General features: G+C 39.4%; 1 protein-coding gene across 1 annotated transcript in view; it reads right to left on the minus strand.

Annotated features, from left to right (window-relative positions):
• Positions 1-18,303, minus strand: part of TMTC2 (transmembrane O-mannosyltransferase targeting cadherins 2) — a 658,994-nt gene that overhangs the window by 233,166 nt on the left and 407,525 nt on the right. The window contains exon 12 of the transcript XR_012324274.1: positions 2,409-2,503. The gene's annotated coding sequence lies outside the window, so the exon portion shown is untranslated. The remainder of the gene's footprint in view (positions 1-2,408; positions 2,504-18,303) is intronic.

The following is an 18,303-nucleotide window of genomic DNA, read 5'->3' on the forward strand; positions in this document are numbered from 1 at the left end:
GGGAATGTAAATTGATACAGCCACTATGGAGAACAATACGGAGGTTCCTTAAAAAACTACAAATAGAACTACCATGTGACACAGCAATCCCACTACTGGGCATATACCCTGAGAAAACCATAATTCAAAAAGAATCATGTACCAAAATGTTCATTGCAGCTCTACTTACAATAGCCAGGACATGGAAGCAACCTAAATATCCATCGACAGATGAATGGATAAAGAAGATGTGGCACATATATACAATGGAATATTACTCAGCCATAACAAGAAACGAAATTGAGTTATTTGTAGTGAGGTGGATGGACCTAGAGTCTGTCATACAGAGTGAAGTAAGTCAGAAAGAGAAAAATGAATACTGTATGTTAACACATATATATGGAGTCTAAAAAAAAAAACTTTATGAAGAACCTAGGGACAAGACAGGAATAAAGATGTAGATGTAGAGAATGGATTTGAGGACACAGGGAGGGGGAAGGGTAAGCTGGGACAAAGTGAGAGAGTGGCATGGACATATATACACTACCAAATGTAAAATAGATAGCTAGTGGGAAGCAGCCACATAGCACAGGGAGATCAGCTCGGTGCTTTGTGACCACCTAGAGGGGTGGGATAGGGAGGGTGGGAGGGAGGGAGACGCAAGAGGGGGATATATGTATATGTATAGCTGATTCACTTTGTTATAAAACACAAACTAATACACCCTTGTGAAGCAATTATACTCCAATAAAGCTGTCAAAAAAATATGCATGAATGAATAAATCCTATGAACTTAAACCCCAGGCTTGAACATGCATATTTTTGATTGTACCATATAAGAATTAATAATGTTTAGCCTTTTTATTTTCATGCTGCCAAACAGCTGTGTCAACTTCTAAAACTGAGATTAAGATCTAGAAAATATTGTAAAAATCACCTAATAAAACTCCTCTTTTCACAGGTCAGGAAACTGGAGCTCAGATAAAGAGTTACTCCAGATTATATTTGTTAGGAGCAGAGTTAGAAGTGGAACCCAAGAGTTCTTATTCCACAACTGGTGATCATTCTAGTGCTCTATACCCTTCTGATCAAAATCATGTGAAAACGGTTCAACCAGTTTGCATGGCATAGATATAAGTAAAAGTTTCATAGACGATCACGAACACTGTTTAAATTATAGACTTGCTAATGAAATAAACTCGCCTCAAAAATGACAAACTGTGGAATACCAGCACACCACTTTTTAACTTACTCGCTCAAAGGACTTCATAAATTAAAGAGAAAAACACCCACATACACATTAAATGACTGAATGTTCTTTGGTTTCCAAGGAATTCTCTCAGCAGGCCTTAGAGTAGAGACGTTTACGATGGAAGATGAGGTCACTTATGAAAAGAAAACATTGGTTCTTTTGAATCTATGGAAAAGCGAATGTGTGTCAATATGCTGCTGACTCAATCAGACCACAGTAACCATACGAGAATATTCTGTAGTGTTCCCAGACTTCTGAATACTTATGACATTTTCCCATACTAAGACTATGACCAAATGACAACAACGATAAAAATTTGCATAACATAAACACTGCCATACTTAAGAAGGCACACCACAGGTTCTGTATTTCCAGTCCAGGGTTGATGAAACCTGTGTCACAGACTATATAAATTGTCCGTGAAAAATGGAACTCTTTGTTCTCACATTGTCATTTATAGAGAGCTAAAATGTTAAATACCCAATTCTTCCTTCAGGGCTTAAAAACCCAACAAATTTGGGAGTCCATGAATGCTTCTGACACAGTTATAGATAGCTAAGCCTTAGAATGTTGCCATTGTATAAGGTTCTTTCAAATATGCTGGACATAGTTTAAGAAAAGAGCATTGGCTCCTTGAAACTGACCTATGCCTTACATTGACTGCAAATTCAGACATGTGTGGCACACCTGGAATGGGAGTCTGTCTGTAGGAAGAAATGAGGAGACTCTTGTGAAAGAATTAATCCAAAGGGAATAGAGCGTAGATACACAAGTGTGGTCCAAGGATTGCACCAACATGAATTCACAATTTCCAACCTCAACTTGGAACTAAAAAGTGACAGAAATCCTACGTTGTTTCCTGATCCAGAATTCATTCCAACACTCCACAACTATCGCAGACTCTGCTCTCCTAAAACCTCCATGTCCTACCCCTCTCCTTTCTCTTGGCAGATGGTTTCACTTCCCACCTCAGAGAGATAACAAAAGCGATCAGGTATCAAAACCCTCGGTTCACTGCTACCCAAATCAGTAAACCTATTGATGACCATGGCCATTTTTTTATGCTTTACTGCTGTTTCTGGAGAAATGACATCCTTCTTCCTATTCATGCATCAATTAATTCAACAATAAATCATTGTAGAATGCTTTGAATTTCACCTTCTTTGGGGAAACTCACCCATTGGTTATCTTCTCTTTTTTCTATATCTTCAGTCTCTTCCTCCTTACTGAATCCTTCCCAGCAGCATTTAAACACGTTCAAATTTGCCTCATCTTAAAGAAACAAATGTACAAAAACAAAACAGTTATTCCTTTCACCCTAGCTTCCTAGTCCCCCAGTTCTTACCCACGGTTGTCCTTTCCTTCCCAAACTACTCATATAAGATGTCGCTTCCTCTTGCTTATCTCCACTTCTACTCCTCCATTTACTTCTCAACCCACCCCAAATGGCTTTCAGCCCAACCATTCTTCTGAATATGCTCACTTTTATATCACTAATGACTTCTATAGAGCAAAATTCAAGACAGCAAATCCCCAAATCCAACTTTTCACCCCTTCTCTTGCTTGAAGTATCATCAGCATTCAAAATTGTTAGCTGCTCCCTTTTTCTGGAAATAATTTGCTTCCTTGGCTTCTCTGATTCCATATTCTCTCCCATCTCTTTTCCCCCCGTATTTCTATGGCCTCTCCCTCTCCGCCTCCATTGACAGCAGTACATTTTAATGTCTCTCAGGACTCAGTCCTAGGCCATATTTTCTTCTCATCCTGTGTGTCTAATCAATTCTACCTACTCTTACAAATTGAATGACCTCCTCAAACTTTATCTCCATTTCAGAATTCTCTATTGACCATCAGGTCCATTTCCCATCTATCCCTGACTTCTCTAGTTGAAGAAAGCAACCCAAATTCACTTTTCAAACACTGCATTTATTACCTCCACTCATTCCCAGAGCTGTCAATGCAATCCTTGTTCCCTGCATCAGTAAATAGAAGCACAAGTGACCAAGTTATTCAAGCCAGAAACTCGAAAGTCATTTGCCTCCTTTCCACCCTTCACACCCTCATAGCCAAACATGTATCCTAAAAATTCTACCTTCTAATAGCTCTAGAATCTGTCTACATTGCTCCCTAATCAAAGTTCCAGTTATTGTTCAACTACTCGACTATAATAGAGTAATATATTGTAATATACTCTATAATATATATAATAGAGTAATATATTGTAATATACTCTATAATATATATAATAGAGTAATATATTATAATATACTCTACTGGTATACCCTTGTGATTGCATTCTTAAAACTGAAGCCAGACTGAGCTTATAAAATGCAATTTCTACTGTATATCTCCCTGCTTAGAAGCTTGAATGTTTTTTTACATTTTTACTATATATATTTGCTTCCATAAATAATAGATACCATTTTATTTATGTATTTAAATTTTTTATACATGAACTATATCCTAGATATTCCTTTGGAATGTGCCTTTTTAACTAAACATCTTATTTTTTAAATGTTATCCTCAACAATTCATAAGCTCCAAGGCACTTTTTTTCAACTCATGAACAGGGTTCCACTGTATGACTAAACCAGGGTTTCTTTATCTACCCCTCTACTGAGGACTATTATGTTAGTCCCACTTTTTCACTGTAATAAAAAATGCTGTGATTAAGTTTCTTGAAAATGTCTCTTGTGCATATATGTGAGGTCTCTAAAATAGATACCTAAAAGACAAATGCAAGGTCATGGGGATCGCACTTTTTGAGCTTCACTAGATACTACGTCATTACATAGGACTGATATACTCCAACTTCAGGATAGCGGTTATCTGGAAAGACAGGGAGGAAGAAGGGACATGAGTCTGGGATTTTAGCTGAAGTGAAATATTTTATTTCTTCAAACTCTGTGAGGCAAATGCAAAATACTAGGCTCGATGATGACTACAGAGGTATTTAATGTATTATTTTTTTACATCGTCCTTTTACAATATTTAATAATTTAAAATATTTTAAATCAAGCTTTCAGTGTTTCTCATTATCTTAGAATAAAAGTTAAGCCTTTTACTGTGACTTACAAGGCCCCCCTTGATCTGGTTTTCATTGGTATTTCCAGTCTCATTAAAGAAAACACAGTGCTCTCATTTGACCTCTTCAAATGGAGTTGGATCTCTGGGAATGCAGGGTCTTCACATATTTTCCTGATCCTAAATCACTGAATATACTGAATTCCCACATTTTAGCTAGTTGTTTTAGTTATTCTGTTAATTATTTCACTGCCAGAATATCATTTTTGAACATGGCTTGAGGCACCATTGCTTTTCCTCCAATTTTTCCCATGGTCACTTACTTATTTAATTCCTTCTCAGCTCTCAGATCTCAGCTTAAATGTTACTTCCTCAGGAACCCTTTCCTGACCCTCTGAGGCTGTTTAATTTCCCCTCAATATACCCTTTCATACCACTCTTTACTTCCCATTTTGCAACATCCCTTACATTTGTAATTATTTCTTCAATATCTATCTTTAAACAATAATTTATTGATTGATTTACTTGTTTGCACCTATCACCCACATTAGACTCTAAGCCCCCTTAGGACAGAAACTGTGTCTGTCTTGCTCAAAACTCTATTTCCAGCACCCAGCACAATGCTAAACACATACATGTTGAATCAATAGTCACTGGAGAATGAAAGTGTCAGAGAACCAGTGTTAGGCAGGGTATGCGGGATGCTCCAGACCAGCTCCCAAGCCTCAATAGAGCTGTGGAGATCTAGGGCAAGGGGCATGAAATTAAAAAAAAATAATAATAAAATGAGAATCACTTTGCCACAGACCTGTGAGATACTGAGGGCATAAAGCAGCAAGACCTTGGGGCCCATATGAATACATGTGGTTCAGGTTGATGTTAAGTCAACTTTCCACATCTGGTGTGATAGTTGGTGCAGGATGGAACAAGAATGGGACACACGGGCTTCCCTGGTGGCGCAGTGGTTGAGAGTCCGCCTGCCAATGCAGGGGATACGGGTTCGAGCCCCGGTCTGGGAAGATCCCACATGCCGCGGAGCGGCTGGGCCCGTGAGCCACGGCCGCTGAGCCTGCGCATCTGGAGCCTGTGCTCCGCAACGGAAGAGGCCACAACAGTGAGAAGCCTGTGTACCGCATAAAAAAAAAAAAAAGAATGGGACACACAATGGTCTGAGCCACAAGCAAGACCAACCAGATGTGGAACCAAACACTAGACTTTTGAGGGACAGGAGACATCATTGGGAGGATCAGAGAAGTGACCAGAATGGCAGAATGTCGTGTCTTAGTCAGGAGCTCTACAGTTACAAGCCCTTGCGAGAAGGTATCAATTTATCACGGAGTGAGTAGGGGCAGAATCATAGAAACAAAGAACTCTTATTATTATTGCTGCTCTATCACACAAACACTTGATTATTTTGTCACTGGATCACAAAATGAAGACTAGATAAGTGAAATATTTTCATAATTCTATGTGACGTGGCAGAGCTGGAAATCGTAGGTCTACGCTATTAGTTTTATCTAAAATACAGAAATATAAAGTGTGTTAGGTCTTTAAGTAAGGGCAGATCTAAGGCAAAGAGAGTTCAAGTTTGCAAACAATCTATGGCTTTCAATAAAACATCTGTTTTTAACTTTGTACCTGATCAGTTGCTGCAAGTCATCTACTTCCTAAGAAAATCCTTATTTATGCTATGTATACGTGCAGAGTTGAATAAAACATCCAGAAATATCTTTCCCTTCAAAAATTATTTTTTAAAAATGAGTTATTTTGTCTACCTGATCCTAAATCACTGAATTGACTGAATTCCCACATTTTGCCTAGTTGCTTTAGTTATTCTGTTATTTCACTGCCAAAATATCATTTTTGACATAAACCTGGCATAGAAAATGAAAACGTAAGCTGTCTGAAGAAGCAACTCTTTAAATCCACCAGTTCTCTCACACCTCTTGCAGTACCTTAGTGATGTTATAAAACATATTACTTTCCTGACCTCCTAAGACATTCTCTGGGGCCAGTACCCTAGACCCCATAATTCACTCAAAACCCAAAGCTATTGTCAAGGCAGCAGTAATATACCCAAGAGTCTCGATAAATAATTCACTGAATGCATTCATTTCCAGAAGATGCACTCGGCTATGAACCTGGTTCTTCTTCAAGACAGAGCAAATATTGCCTCAAAATTGAAGAGCTAGTTCAACATGGAGCACCTACTGGGAAGGCTGAGGTAGAAAGACAAATTTTAGTCTACAGACATTAAAGTAGATTGTACATGCTTGCTAACTTGCGATTGTATTGCTGTCTTCCAGAGCAGCATTTGCAACCACAGGGTGGGAGAGGCAGGGAGAGAACCCACAGACTGGGGAGTGAAGAGAAGTTTGTGGATCCTACAAGCACTTCCTTGTGATGGCCCAGGGAGGAAGCCAAACCCCCAGAGGGCTGTGGCCTCTAGAGGTGAGGGTGATCCAGAATCAGCGTGTCACCTATTTCCTCCTCTCCAGCTGACGTGCATTCACTGCTTCTCTAGTTAGCCTCACTAAGAGCAGGTAAAAATCCTTGTCCCCTGCCATTTAAGCAAGCGGAATTGTATTCAGTTTAACATTTCTCACGTGAGGCATACTGTACCTTTCTGCAAAAATAGTGATCATCTGTGTGGCTTTGGCACACTGCCAGCATTGGGCACTTCTCTGGGCACTTCTCTCTTCTCGCCACTCCTGCTTATCATTAAGTCTGGCATCTGTCCTCCCTGGTTACCACAGAGACATCAGCTGGACTAGCCCATGTGGTCTCTCGGGTCTGGAGACTTCTGCCTCAGAGTCACTACTGGAACGTGGGAAACTTTACAAAGGCTAGGAGGCCATGTACCTAGGATATTAAATCCTTGGGAGTGACATCCGAGGGAAATCTTTGCCTCTTTGCCAAACCTAACACAGTGTCTCTCAAAAATACCCGATCAATCATTCTTTTCAATATGCTGTCTTTTCTATTTTGAATATAAGCCACATGAGGGCAGAAACTATATCTTTCTTGCTCAGTATGTGCCTGAAACATGGTAGTGATTCAAGAAATATATGATGAGTGAATAAATGTTTAGGGGATGGATGTATGGATGTATAGATGGATGGATAAATGGATGGATGGATGGATGGATGGATGGATAAATGAATGGGTGATGGGCAAACATCTTCTCATGGGTCTTTGGGTTTCACAGAGTTCAATATTATTTGAAATGAATCATCCCAATATCCCTACAAAATGGCATTAAGAAAGAAGAAAGCCTTGTTAAAGACTGCTAGGTAAAATTAGTGATATAAAAAAAAAGAAAGGCCCTTTAAGACCTCTGTGTATATTAACCTCACTAGTGTTCCTAAACTGAATATTATTTGCATTATGTAATCTGAACATGCTTAATTCTAGTAAATGAACATACGAGCAGTTGCTAGAGTAGGAGAGACTATTTGTGTTTTCCCTGGGATCTGCCCTGTCAATCGCACCTCTAAATGCAACTACAATAATTAGTGCCTTTAATCAATTTCCAGACCTCTTTGTTCCATAGACTGTAAAGTTCAGGGAAGGCATTTCATGAGTGAGACTGTTGGGAAGACTCATATCTTCCACGGCAGTGGGCGTGTGCGTGAGGAAGGAGAGGGAGGTTCCCCTGTTCTCAAGCTTTCAAATCCTGCCTGTGGTGGAGGCAGCAACACGATCAGAACTATGTCTTTGAAAATCTAAAACATCACTTAGCTCTCTCCCAGATGCCTTAGTGCCCCTATCATATTAGCTCTGTTGGCATCTGGAGGAAAAAGAACTTCTAAGGCATTTTATTTTCTGTGAACTTGGAGCCACGTGCAAATACAATTTTTTTTTTTCTTTTTTGATGAGGAGTCCCTGCTAATATTTAATAATGTGATCCTGTGCTATGAAAACAGTTTCTCCGGTTGAAGAATAAACATAGGCAACATTCCAGGGCAGGCAAGGCTGAAAAACTTATTATTATTATTACTATTTCACCTCAATAATACTAGTCTGAGGCAACTAGTTTCATGGAAAATGTGTGTGGACCTGCACGCGTAAATAAACACTGCCAGAAAATTGCAGAAACATTGAACATCCATTCAAGGACCAAAGAAGAAAACGGCTAGACTCATTAATGACACATCTTCCAGGGTTATTGGTCCTTAGGAGACCAGCTATTTTAATTTTTTGGTCTTCTTACATTTGTTAGAAGTTATGCTGAAAACTTTTGTACCTGCACAGAGGAAGGGACAATAAACAAGAAAACAAAATCTCCGTTACCACCAGGAAAAAGAAAAACTAGTGATCTGATGAGACATGGTAAAAGAAAAATCTGGAAAACTGGTAGTTTGATAGACTTTGGTGACCATTTTTCCTAAAATGAAATAAAAATTTAAGGAAATGTGATGTTGCACTTTGACCTTCACCACTCCTAGAGTTCCAGTACACTGTAAAATCTGTTCTCCTAATTTCCATCTTCATCTTTGAGATTGCAGTAGCCTCCCAGGACTTTGTCTTATGCATAAAGTTATTATCCCCTTTTGTATCAGGCCTGTTGTAAATGTTCATTATAATCACTGCTGCTTAATTTAGCAGATGGTTGGAACTGAACTATTCTTCTCGGGGGAATTAAATATGGCTATGTCATTTCCCAAGTTGATTTAAAAGATGTAATTTGAGATCAAGCAATGTTTCAGATTCAGTACTAGTTCAGAATCATTGCCATAGATGTTTTCTTTTCTCCACTTCTATAATTTTGAACATCTAAGATGAACTGCGTTGATGTTCCAATTTTTTACGTTTAATATTCTTCAACAAAGAAATAAACATGAATAAATTATTGTACACAAATCCCACATTTTACTACATGATTGATCAGGAGTCCCCAAAGGAATTTTCCTATTGTGTTTGTGTTCTCATCTGTTGTCAGCAAATACAAGGTGGATAGAAATTATTTCTTACACCAAACTTCTGATACACCGCCCATGAATACCTTGCACTGCTCTCAAGATATCGGTGGTCAGATATAATTAGCACGAAACAGAGAGGCTTCATCTAAAAAAATGTCATCTATGTTTTTTGTTCAATGGATATTCAACTGGCTGAGAATTATTTTAGCAGCATCACACATTTTCAAAGACAAGAAACTGAAAAGGAGAGATTGTTCATAGTCCCCAGTCTGTCTCTAAATAACAGGGTCCTTCTCCCCACCCTAGCATCTCTCCCAAAAAGGAAGTATTTCTAAACCAAGATTTCACCATTCAAGAGGACTTATTCCTATACGTTATTCAACTGTTTTGAACTTCCAATTTCTATGCTCTCCCAGCCACCAACTATTCCTGTTGATTTTTACTTTGGACACTACAGGAAGCAAAAGAGGGGTAATATTTGAGGGTGGGCATAGAGGGTTGATACACTCAGGGGAGCTCATTACTATGCCATTATATTTTGTATATAGAAGCTTTCTTCTGAGGAAGTAAAGAATCTTAATTTCAAATAGGAAGTCAGCTTTGCAATTGCCCCGTGAAAATGGCAAATTATATTAAAACAGGCAGACATCTTCTAGTGAGTGCTGGGATTGTAACAGAAGGTAGTTAGGTGACCTGGGTTTGTGTTTGTGTCTGTCACTTGCTAGCACTTTAGACTTCAGATTTCTCTGTTTTCATATCCTCTTCATAACTACAAATTATGGCCATGAAGAGGAATAGAATAGAGTATGTATATAATAATGTATATGAATAATATATACACATTATTTTATATATGAATATTTATATATATTATATATATTCATATATAAAATAAGGTATTTCATATAAATAAAATAATGTGTACATAAATAATATATATAAATATATATAATAATGTGGATACATTCCATATACATTCGGACGTTCTCTATGAATAATAAAAATACTGTTTGTGTAAAGATATTTTTAACATTATTGTTATCAGTAACCTCTCCCCTCTCTTCAGAGAAGTTGAGAGAAAGGAATGGTAAGACGCCATCCACAGGCACCCTTGTGCCCTGACTCAGATGGTTTTCACCTCTGCTGCTCCCCTCCTCGGCACCCCCCAAGGAGATAAAGGAACAGATGTACACTATTCCCTGAGCTTGGTCAGCTACATGCTTTGTATCCCAATCATGAGGATGGCAGCTACTGTGGTGGTGATAAATAGTAGTCCAGCCCGGCTGAAATAGGTTTGCAGCTGGCTTCCCAAGAGAAACCTTCTCTCGGCCTGGCAGAGGGGAAACGGCATAAGTTTTATAGTCAGACAAGCTCATTTTCTAATCATGGTTTATCGCTTATCTACCACCAGTTGAATCCTGGGCAGTTACTCAATCCTTGTAATTCTTGTAATCTTGATTCCCTCCTACTAGATTAAAAAGAACTGAACTACCCTTTTAGGATATTGTAAGGCTTAAGTAAGAAATCAAAGTGAAGCTTCTGATGCAGTTTTGATCACTAAATAGGTCTTTAATACGTGGTATATCCTGTCTTTATTCCATCTTCAATTCTTTTTCTATTCTTCTGGCAGCATCCAAGAAGCTATCAGGCCATTCATTGCAGACTCCTTCTCTCTGAACCAGTATTCCTTAGCCCATCCCCCCACAAACCAGCATCTCCCCTAGAAAAAGTGGTTTTTCTTCCTATAAACTTCAATGACATTCATTGGAAAAGTTATCCTTTTGTCATAATTCCTTGTGATCCAAAGTAGCTTTCCAATTAATTCTTTATTAGGATTATTATTGTATTTTGCAAAACAGACGATGGGAGAAAGCATCTCCCATAAGAGCTAAAGAGCTCTTATGTGCTTTTCCTTTACACCGCAGCATTTTGGTTTATAAATTTTTGTCTCAAACTTAGTTTCATTTGAAACCAAGGAAAGCTTTGCATCTGCAGCCTGTTCTTTTATGAGGATTTACAAACGTTTATAGTCAGTTTTGCTGTCAGTTTGCATTTATTTTTCTTGAGTTCCCTAGTGGTTATGCCAAGAATATAATCGGTTGTGTGATTCACAGATAAATTTTTCTAGCAAACACTGATAAAAGAGTAATGGTTATTAAAATTTCATATGATAAAGAGTTAATTCAAAGAATCTGCATTTGAAACTATATGAGACCTTCAAGATCACTTGCTTCGATACCTTATTTTTAAACAGCCACCATGATAGAACATTTGCAAATGTCATGGTGTGTTCTACTACACGCATCACATATTGTCTAAATTCCATATGATTTCCATTGAACAGATGAAAAAGTTGAGGATCTGAAAGGTTTAATAAATTTTCCAAGGTCAGGTGGCAGAGAAAGATCTAGACACTGCTGATTCTTAACCTTGGCTCTTTGCACTAAGCAATGATTATTGTTTTATGTGAGAGGTAATTGAAACCGAGGGCTCGTCGTTGATTGGAAGGGGGTGACGGAGCTGGGATGAGACATCGCGGCTCTTGAATACCCAATTTAGTCTGCATTTTGACCGTATCACCCATTAAGATATTATGAGATGGGCTTCCATCATATTTTTCTTGAGGGTTTTCATTTATATTGAGGAATTAAACACAAACATGGTTCCCTGACTTGCTACTTGGTTTCAGTTTTCCATTTGTGTTCATGTTTTCTTTTTCATAATTCTCCACTTCTAATTCCATTGAATTATTTCTTTTCGTTACATAGGGCCTTTTAAATCTTCTCCATAACTTAAGGGATAGGTAAGGAATGAATGAATGAAGTATAAATAGCCCTGTAGAGAAGTGAAAAATGCATGAGCAAATGAAATAGTTTAGGGCTCTAAAAAATGTGATGTTTTGAATATAAATGATGCTTCTTCTCCTCTCTGCCCTATACTTCACTCTCCTCTATTTGTTAAAGCATCATGTGCTGCATGGACATCATACACTGCATGTCCTGGAGAAGTACAGCCAGGCTGAGGTCCACAAGAAGTAACCAGGAACACTTCAGGAATTTTTACAGCAATGGCGTGAACCACCTTGATTTGCTCAGGCCTTTTCACCCACCGCTTGGCTGGATCCAGTTTCTAACTTAGGGCTCTTTATGCTGGCTTTTGATTCTACCTCCAGTGCTTGGACTTGATGGCTGAGTAAGTCTGACTCTCCGGGCTTGGGTCTTCCCAGCTTTCCCAGGCCTTCGCTGAAGCATATAGAGCCTTCTTCTCCTTTCTCCTTCAGGATCCATTCCTCTCCTGGCCTAGCCCCCAGGTCTCAAAATCCTGCTCTCTGCTCAATGGAAATGTGTTCAAGCCAAGACTGTTCGTCCCTGTTCATCAGACATATTTCCCCAAGGCAGTGATGAATTTATCCACGTCTTTCCAACATTATATGGTCTCCTCAGCATAGTAAACATTAACACAATGCAAAGCACAATTTTTAAAAATCCAGGAGGTTGGTAAAGAATGTGGCCATAAAGTAAAATGAAAGTCTTTATATGAGCAATAACTTTGATGTGGGTGTAATAGACATAGCTAACCACTTGATCACACAGCACCAGGGATCATCTTCAATTCAAGGGGAAAAGAAGTAGAAGTGTATTGTGCCACCTATCTTGCCTCCCAAATGCTCATGGTGCCCACTCCTGCTACACCACCTTTTCTCTCTCAGCCTGTATCTATGGCCTCACGGGGAGTTCCCTATATTCAGTTGACAGAGGAAGAGAATCCTGATTTACAGATGGTTCTGCACAATATGCAGGGACCTCCTAGAAGTGGACGCTGCAGGATCACAGTTCCTCGCTGGGACATCCCTGAAGGACAGTGGTGAAGGGAAATCCTCGCTGAGGGCAGGGCTTCAGGCAGTGTACCCGGATGTTCACTTGGCTTGGAAAGGTAATTAGCCAGACATGCAGTTATATACCAATTCATGGACTATGGCCAATGGTTTGGCTGGATGGTCAGGAAGGAATATGATTGGAAAACTGATGACAAGGAAATCTGGCGACAATTGATGACAAATATTTGGATAGACCTCTCTGAGTGGGCAAGAATGTGAAGATATTTGTGTCCCATGTGAATGCTCACCAAAAGGTGACTTAGCAAAGGAACATTTTGATAATTAAGTGGGAAAAGATGACCTATTCTGTGGGTACGAATCACCCGCTTTCCCCAGCCACCCCTGTCATCACCTCATGGGCTCATGAACAAAGTGGCCATGGTGGCCAGGATAAAAGTCATGCATGGTGTAAGCAACATGGACTTCCACTCACCAAAGCCAATCTGGCTATGGCCTTGCTGAGTGCCCAATCTGCCAGCCACAAAAGACCAACCCTGAGCCCCCCATATGGTACCATTCCTCAGGGTGATCAGCCAGCTACCTGTAGCAGGTTGACCATATTGGATGGCTTGCATCATAATAAGGGCAGCATTTTTTTCTTATTGGAATACACACTTACTTTGGATACGGATTTACTTTCCCTGAAATGCTTCTGCAAAACCACCACCCGTGGACTTATAGAATACCTTATCTACTGCCATGTTTTACATTGCTTCTTATCAAGGAACTCAATTCACAGCAAGTGAAGATTGGCAATGGGCCCATGCTCATGTAATTCACTGGTCATCCTGAATCAGCTGGTTTGATAATGGGTGAAATGGCCTTTTGAAGACTGAGTTACAGTGACAGCTAGATGGCAATACCTTGCAGGACTGCAGCTAGGTTCTCCAGAAGGCTGTATATGCTCAGAATCAGCATCCAATATATGGTGCTCTCTCTCCAATAGCCAGGATTCATGAGCCCAGGAATCAAAGGGTGAAAAAGGGAAATTCACTACACATCATTACTCCTAGTGACCCACTGGCAAAGTTTTTGGTTCCTGTTCTCTTGACCTTACGCCCTACCAGCCTAGAGGTCTTATCCAGAGAGAAGAATGTTTTTACCAGGAGACACAATAATTCCATTGAACTGGAAGTTAAGACTGCCACCTGGTCACTTTATACTCCTCATGCCTCTGAATCAACAAGTAAAGAAGGGAATTATGGTGTTGGCTGGGGTGATTGACCCTGACTATCAAGGGAAATTGGACTATTATTCTATAATGGAGGTAAGGAAGAGCATGTCTAGAATACAGGAGACCCTGTAGGGCGTCTCTTACTATTACCATGCTCTGTGATTAAGATCAATGTAAAACTTCAACAACCTAATCCAGGCAGCACTACTAATGGCTCAGAAGCTTCAGGAATAAAGGTTTGGGTCACTCCACCAGGTAAAGAATCACGACCAGCTGAGGTACTTGCTGAAGGCAAAGAAAATACAGAATCGGTGGTAGAAGAAGATAGGCATAAATATCAGCTACAACCATGTGACCAGTTACAGAAACATGGACTGTACTGTCATGAGTATTTCCTCCTTATTTTGGTATGGATATTTGTGTGAGTGTGAGTGTGTGTGTGTGTACAACTTGTGATGGCTAATTTTACATGTCAGCTTGACTGGGCTATGGGGTGTTCAGACATTTGGACAAACATTATCCTGGATGTGTCTCTGAGGGTGTTTCTGCACGAGATTAACATTTGGATTATAGACTGAATAAAACACAGTGCCCTCCCATGGGTGAACTTCATGAGTGTCTGAACAGAACAAAAGGTTCAGTAAGGGAGAATCTGCTTTCTCTGCCTGACTGTCTTCAAGCTGGGACATAACTATTCTGCTGCCTTTGGACCCAGACTCAGACTGGAACTTATACCTTTCACACTCCTGGTTCTTGGACTTGAACTTGGACTTGGACTGGAACGGTATTGTTCCAGCTGATGGTATTATCAGCTCCCCTAAGTCTCCAGAAGATCTTGGGACTTCTCAGCTTCCACAATCTTGTGAGCCAATTCTCCTCATAAGCCAATATATCCTATTCATTCTAGTTGTGTTTCTTGGGAGAACTCTAATATACCTGTTCAACACTTAATCACTACTTATCACTTTATAAATTATTTGTGAGATCATTTATGGTCTGACTACATGTCCCCTGAGTGTATTACAATAGCAATAGCTATTGTTAGTATTATTACAATGTAGTAATTACCAAACTACCCACTACAGCAACAGTAATGACATCCAACCGTTGTTTTACACCTAAAAAAATGCCAGGCACTGTCTTTAGTACTTTATATGTATTAATTCATGCAATCCCTACAACAAACCTGTGAGTTAGATATCATTATGATTCGAATTTACAAATAAGGAAACTGAGGCACAGAGAGGTTAATTAACATACTCAAATATTGGGTTGGCCAAAATGTTCGTTCGGGTTTCTCTGCAACATCTTACAGAAAAACGTGAACGAACATTTTGGCCAGCCAAATTCATGCTGCAGCCAGGACTTGAAACCCAGCAGGCTGGACCTAGATCTCCATCATGCAAACTGTAGCTTATATTATTTTGCTTTGGAATTCCATAATGGAGGGCAGTAGCCTTCACACTATATTCTCTGCACCTAATACATGAGAAAAGTAGCTTGAAAGTATAGTAGTAAGTAAGTAAGTAAGTAGTATCCTGGAACTAGACCTACTGGACATGAATCCCAGTCCTAATTCAATCCCTTTTAACTGTGTGATTGGAGGCAAGTTACTTAACCTTTCTGTGCCTCAGGTTTTTCACCAGGATTTTTGTTACAATTAAATAAGCCAACACTTATAAAGTGCTTAGAACAGTATCTGGCGTTTAGTAAGCACTCAGTAAATGTTAGCTTTTCTAATGATGCTGGTTTTATTCATCAATTTATCCATTCCCATTGCCCAGAAAAAGGCATATAATAGAGACTCAATAAATATCTGATAAATTAAAGAATATATTTGTTTTATTCCTCATTGCATTCTTTTATCTGACAACAGTACTGCCCACTTTCCTTCCATTCACCCCTTCATCACCTATAATGTATGAGGCACTGTGCTAGAGGTTAGGGTGACAGAGCGAATAAGACATGATGCTGCCCTTGAGGCACTTGGAGCCGAGTAAATAAACTGACATAATACTCAGAATATGGTGTCATGAGTGGAATAACATTCTAACCTGAACCTTATGGGAGGACAGAGGGTGGAACATCTATCTAACTGGGAGGGAGGGGGAGGGGGGCTACCACCCTCAGCAATGTAAACGACCTTCTGCTGTGAGCTACTTGTAGTAACTAAGGGAAATAGACTGTTCTCATAACCATTTCCCCAAATACCAAGATAATGCTGCTGAGGACACTGGTTTGTTAGGATGAGCAAATTCAGGTGCAACCTTACCGGTGGAAAGATTAGATGGCTACCTACTTCCTGCCTATTGAACGGATGCCAGGACGGGTCTTCTGGCCCCCACAACTCTTCTTATACAACTGAGGCCAAATAGGTTCTAGGCCTAAAGGAAAGAAAGAGGGCACGTCAGTCAGAAAGGCATTTGCCTGCTAGTGACTAAATGCCCAGTGAAGACTGCCTTACAGACGGGGGTGATTTTTCTCACATAACAGGAAGTCTGGCAATAAGCAGGTATTGGCCTTGATTCAGCTGCTTAACAATTTTATCAGGAACTCAGGTCTTTTCCTTTGCTCTAAGGTGCCGGCTTTGGCTTTTATATTCATCACCCCATGGTTGCAAGATGGCTGCTCTCACCTTCAGATTTCACTTTCCTATTCAAGACCTGAAGGGGCAGTTAATATGCCAGCCTTTTCTGAAGAAAGCAAAGCCTTTCCAGAATTCCGCCTAGCAGACCTCTGCTTGCATTTCATTGTCACATGGGCACTGCCAGCTGGACTGGAGCCTGGAAAAGCCAGAGACAGTACTATCACAATTCGCTTAGACGAGGGGTTGGTAAACTTTTTCTGTAACAGGTCAGATAGTAAATATTTTAGGCTTTGTAGCCCATACAGTCTCTGCTGTAATCACTCAATCCTGCCATTCTAGCCACCATAGACAATCTATAAATGACTGAGTGCTGTATTCCAGTAGCACTTTATTTATGGACACGGAAATTTGACATAACTCTCACATATGATGAAATATTATTCTTTTGATTTTTTTCAACCATTCAAAAATGTACAAAACAATCTGAGCTCACAGGCTGTATAAAAACAGATGGTGGGACTGATTTGGCCCAGGAGACCATAGTTTGCTGACCTCTAGCTTGGACCAATGATAACCCATCAACCGGATCTGGGCAAAAATCTATGACAAAGTTGGTGTTCTAACAGTTGAACTATTAGAGAAATGACTACTGGATAGGGAACTAACAATGCAGCAATAAAGGATAGCTTTAATTTTCTATATGAAATAGGATGTATATAAAGTATTTACTGTATGATGAGGACATATTTTAGTTCCTTTCACTTTCCTCCATTTTCATTTAAAATTCTTTCTTATTCATAAAGGCCTTTTCTCTGCTCCATGAAAACAGCTGTTATCCAGACTCTGATTTTTAAAGAATTAATATCAGGAATTTTTTTGGGGGGCGCGGGATATCTATCAGTCAACAAGGGATTGATTACTTCCTGTTGCTGCACTTTAACGGAATGCTAAAGAGCCCTAAAATTTATGAACTAGAAACCCTATTTAAGTTTCATAAATGTTTCACAGTTTTCTTCCTGGCTTCCAGTGGTGAGGGAAATACAAATGGAAACCTAGCATAGAGAAAGAGATCCTGCATTCTGCTTTTGCCCAGTCTCATTATACATTCTCCACTTATAAGAGAGAAGAAAAAAAAAAGATGTGTAACAAGCAAAAAATCGGCTCCCTCTTTATATAGTTAATTACAAAGGCAATTTCCTTTATAGCCTACTTACAGGAATACCTCTTCACATGTTGCCAAAAGTATCACAACTTGTTTATTCAAAGGTTATGTGTGAATGAGAGCTTTTTGATATTAATCAAGTAATTTGCTAGCATTGCTGGGAAAAGGAAAAAGCTTTATCCTGAAAAATGAAACAGCCCATTAATCACGTTCAGTCTATTGAAGACAATTATGGAGAGACAGAGGGCAAACAGACCCTTCAGATAAGAAATTCCTAAACTGATGAAACTTTTTTAATAGGGTTTGGCATAGACTTCTGCATAGAA

This window comes from Tursiops truncatus, chromosome 11 (genome assembly GCF_011762595.2).
Source record: "Tursiops truncatus isolate mTurTru1 chromosome 11, mTurTru1.mat.Y, whole genome shotgun sequence".
NCBI lineage: Eukaryota > Metazoa > Chordata > Mammalia > Artiodactyla > Delphinidae > Tursiops > Tursiops truncatus.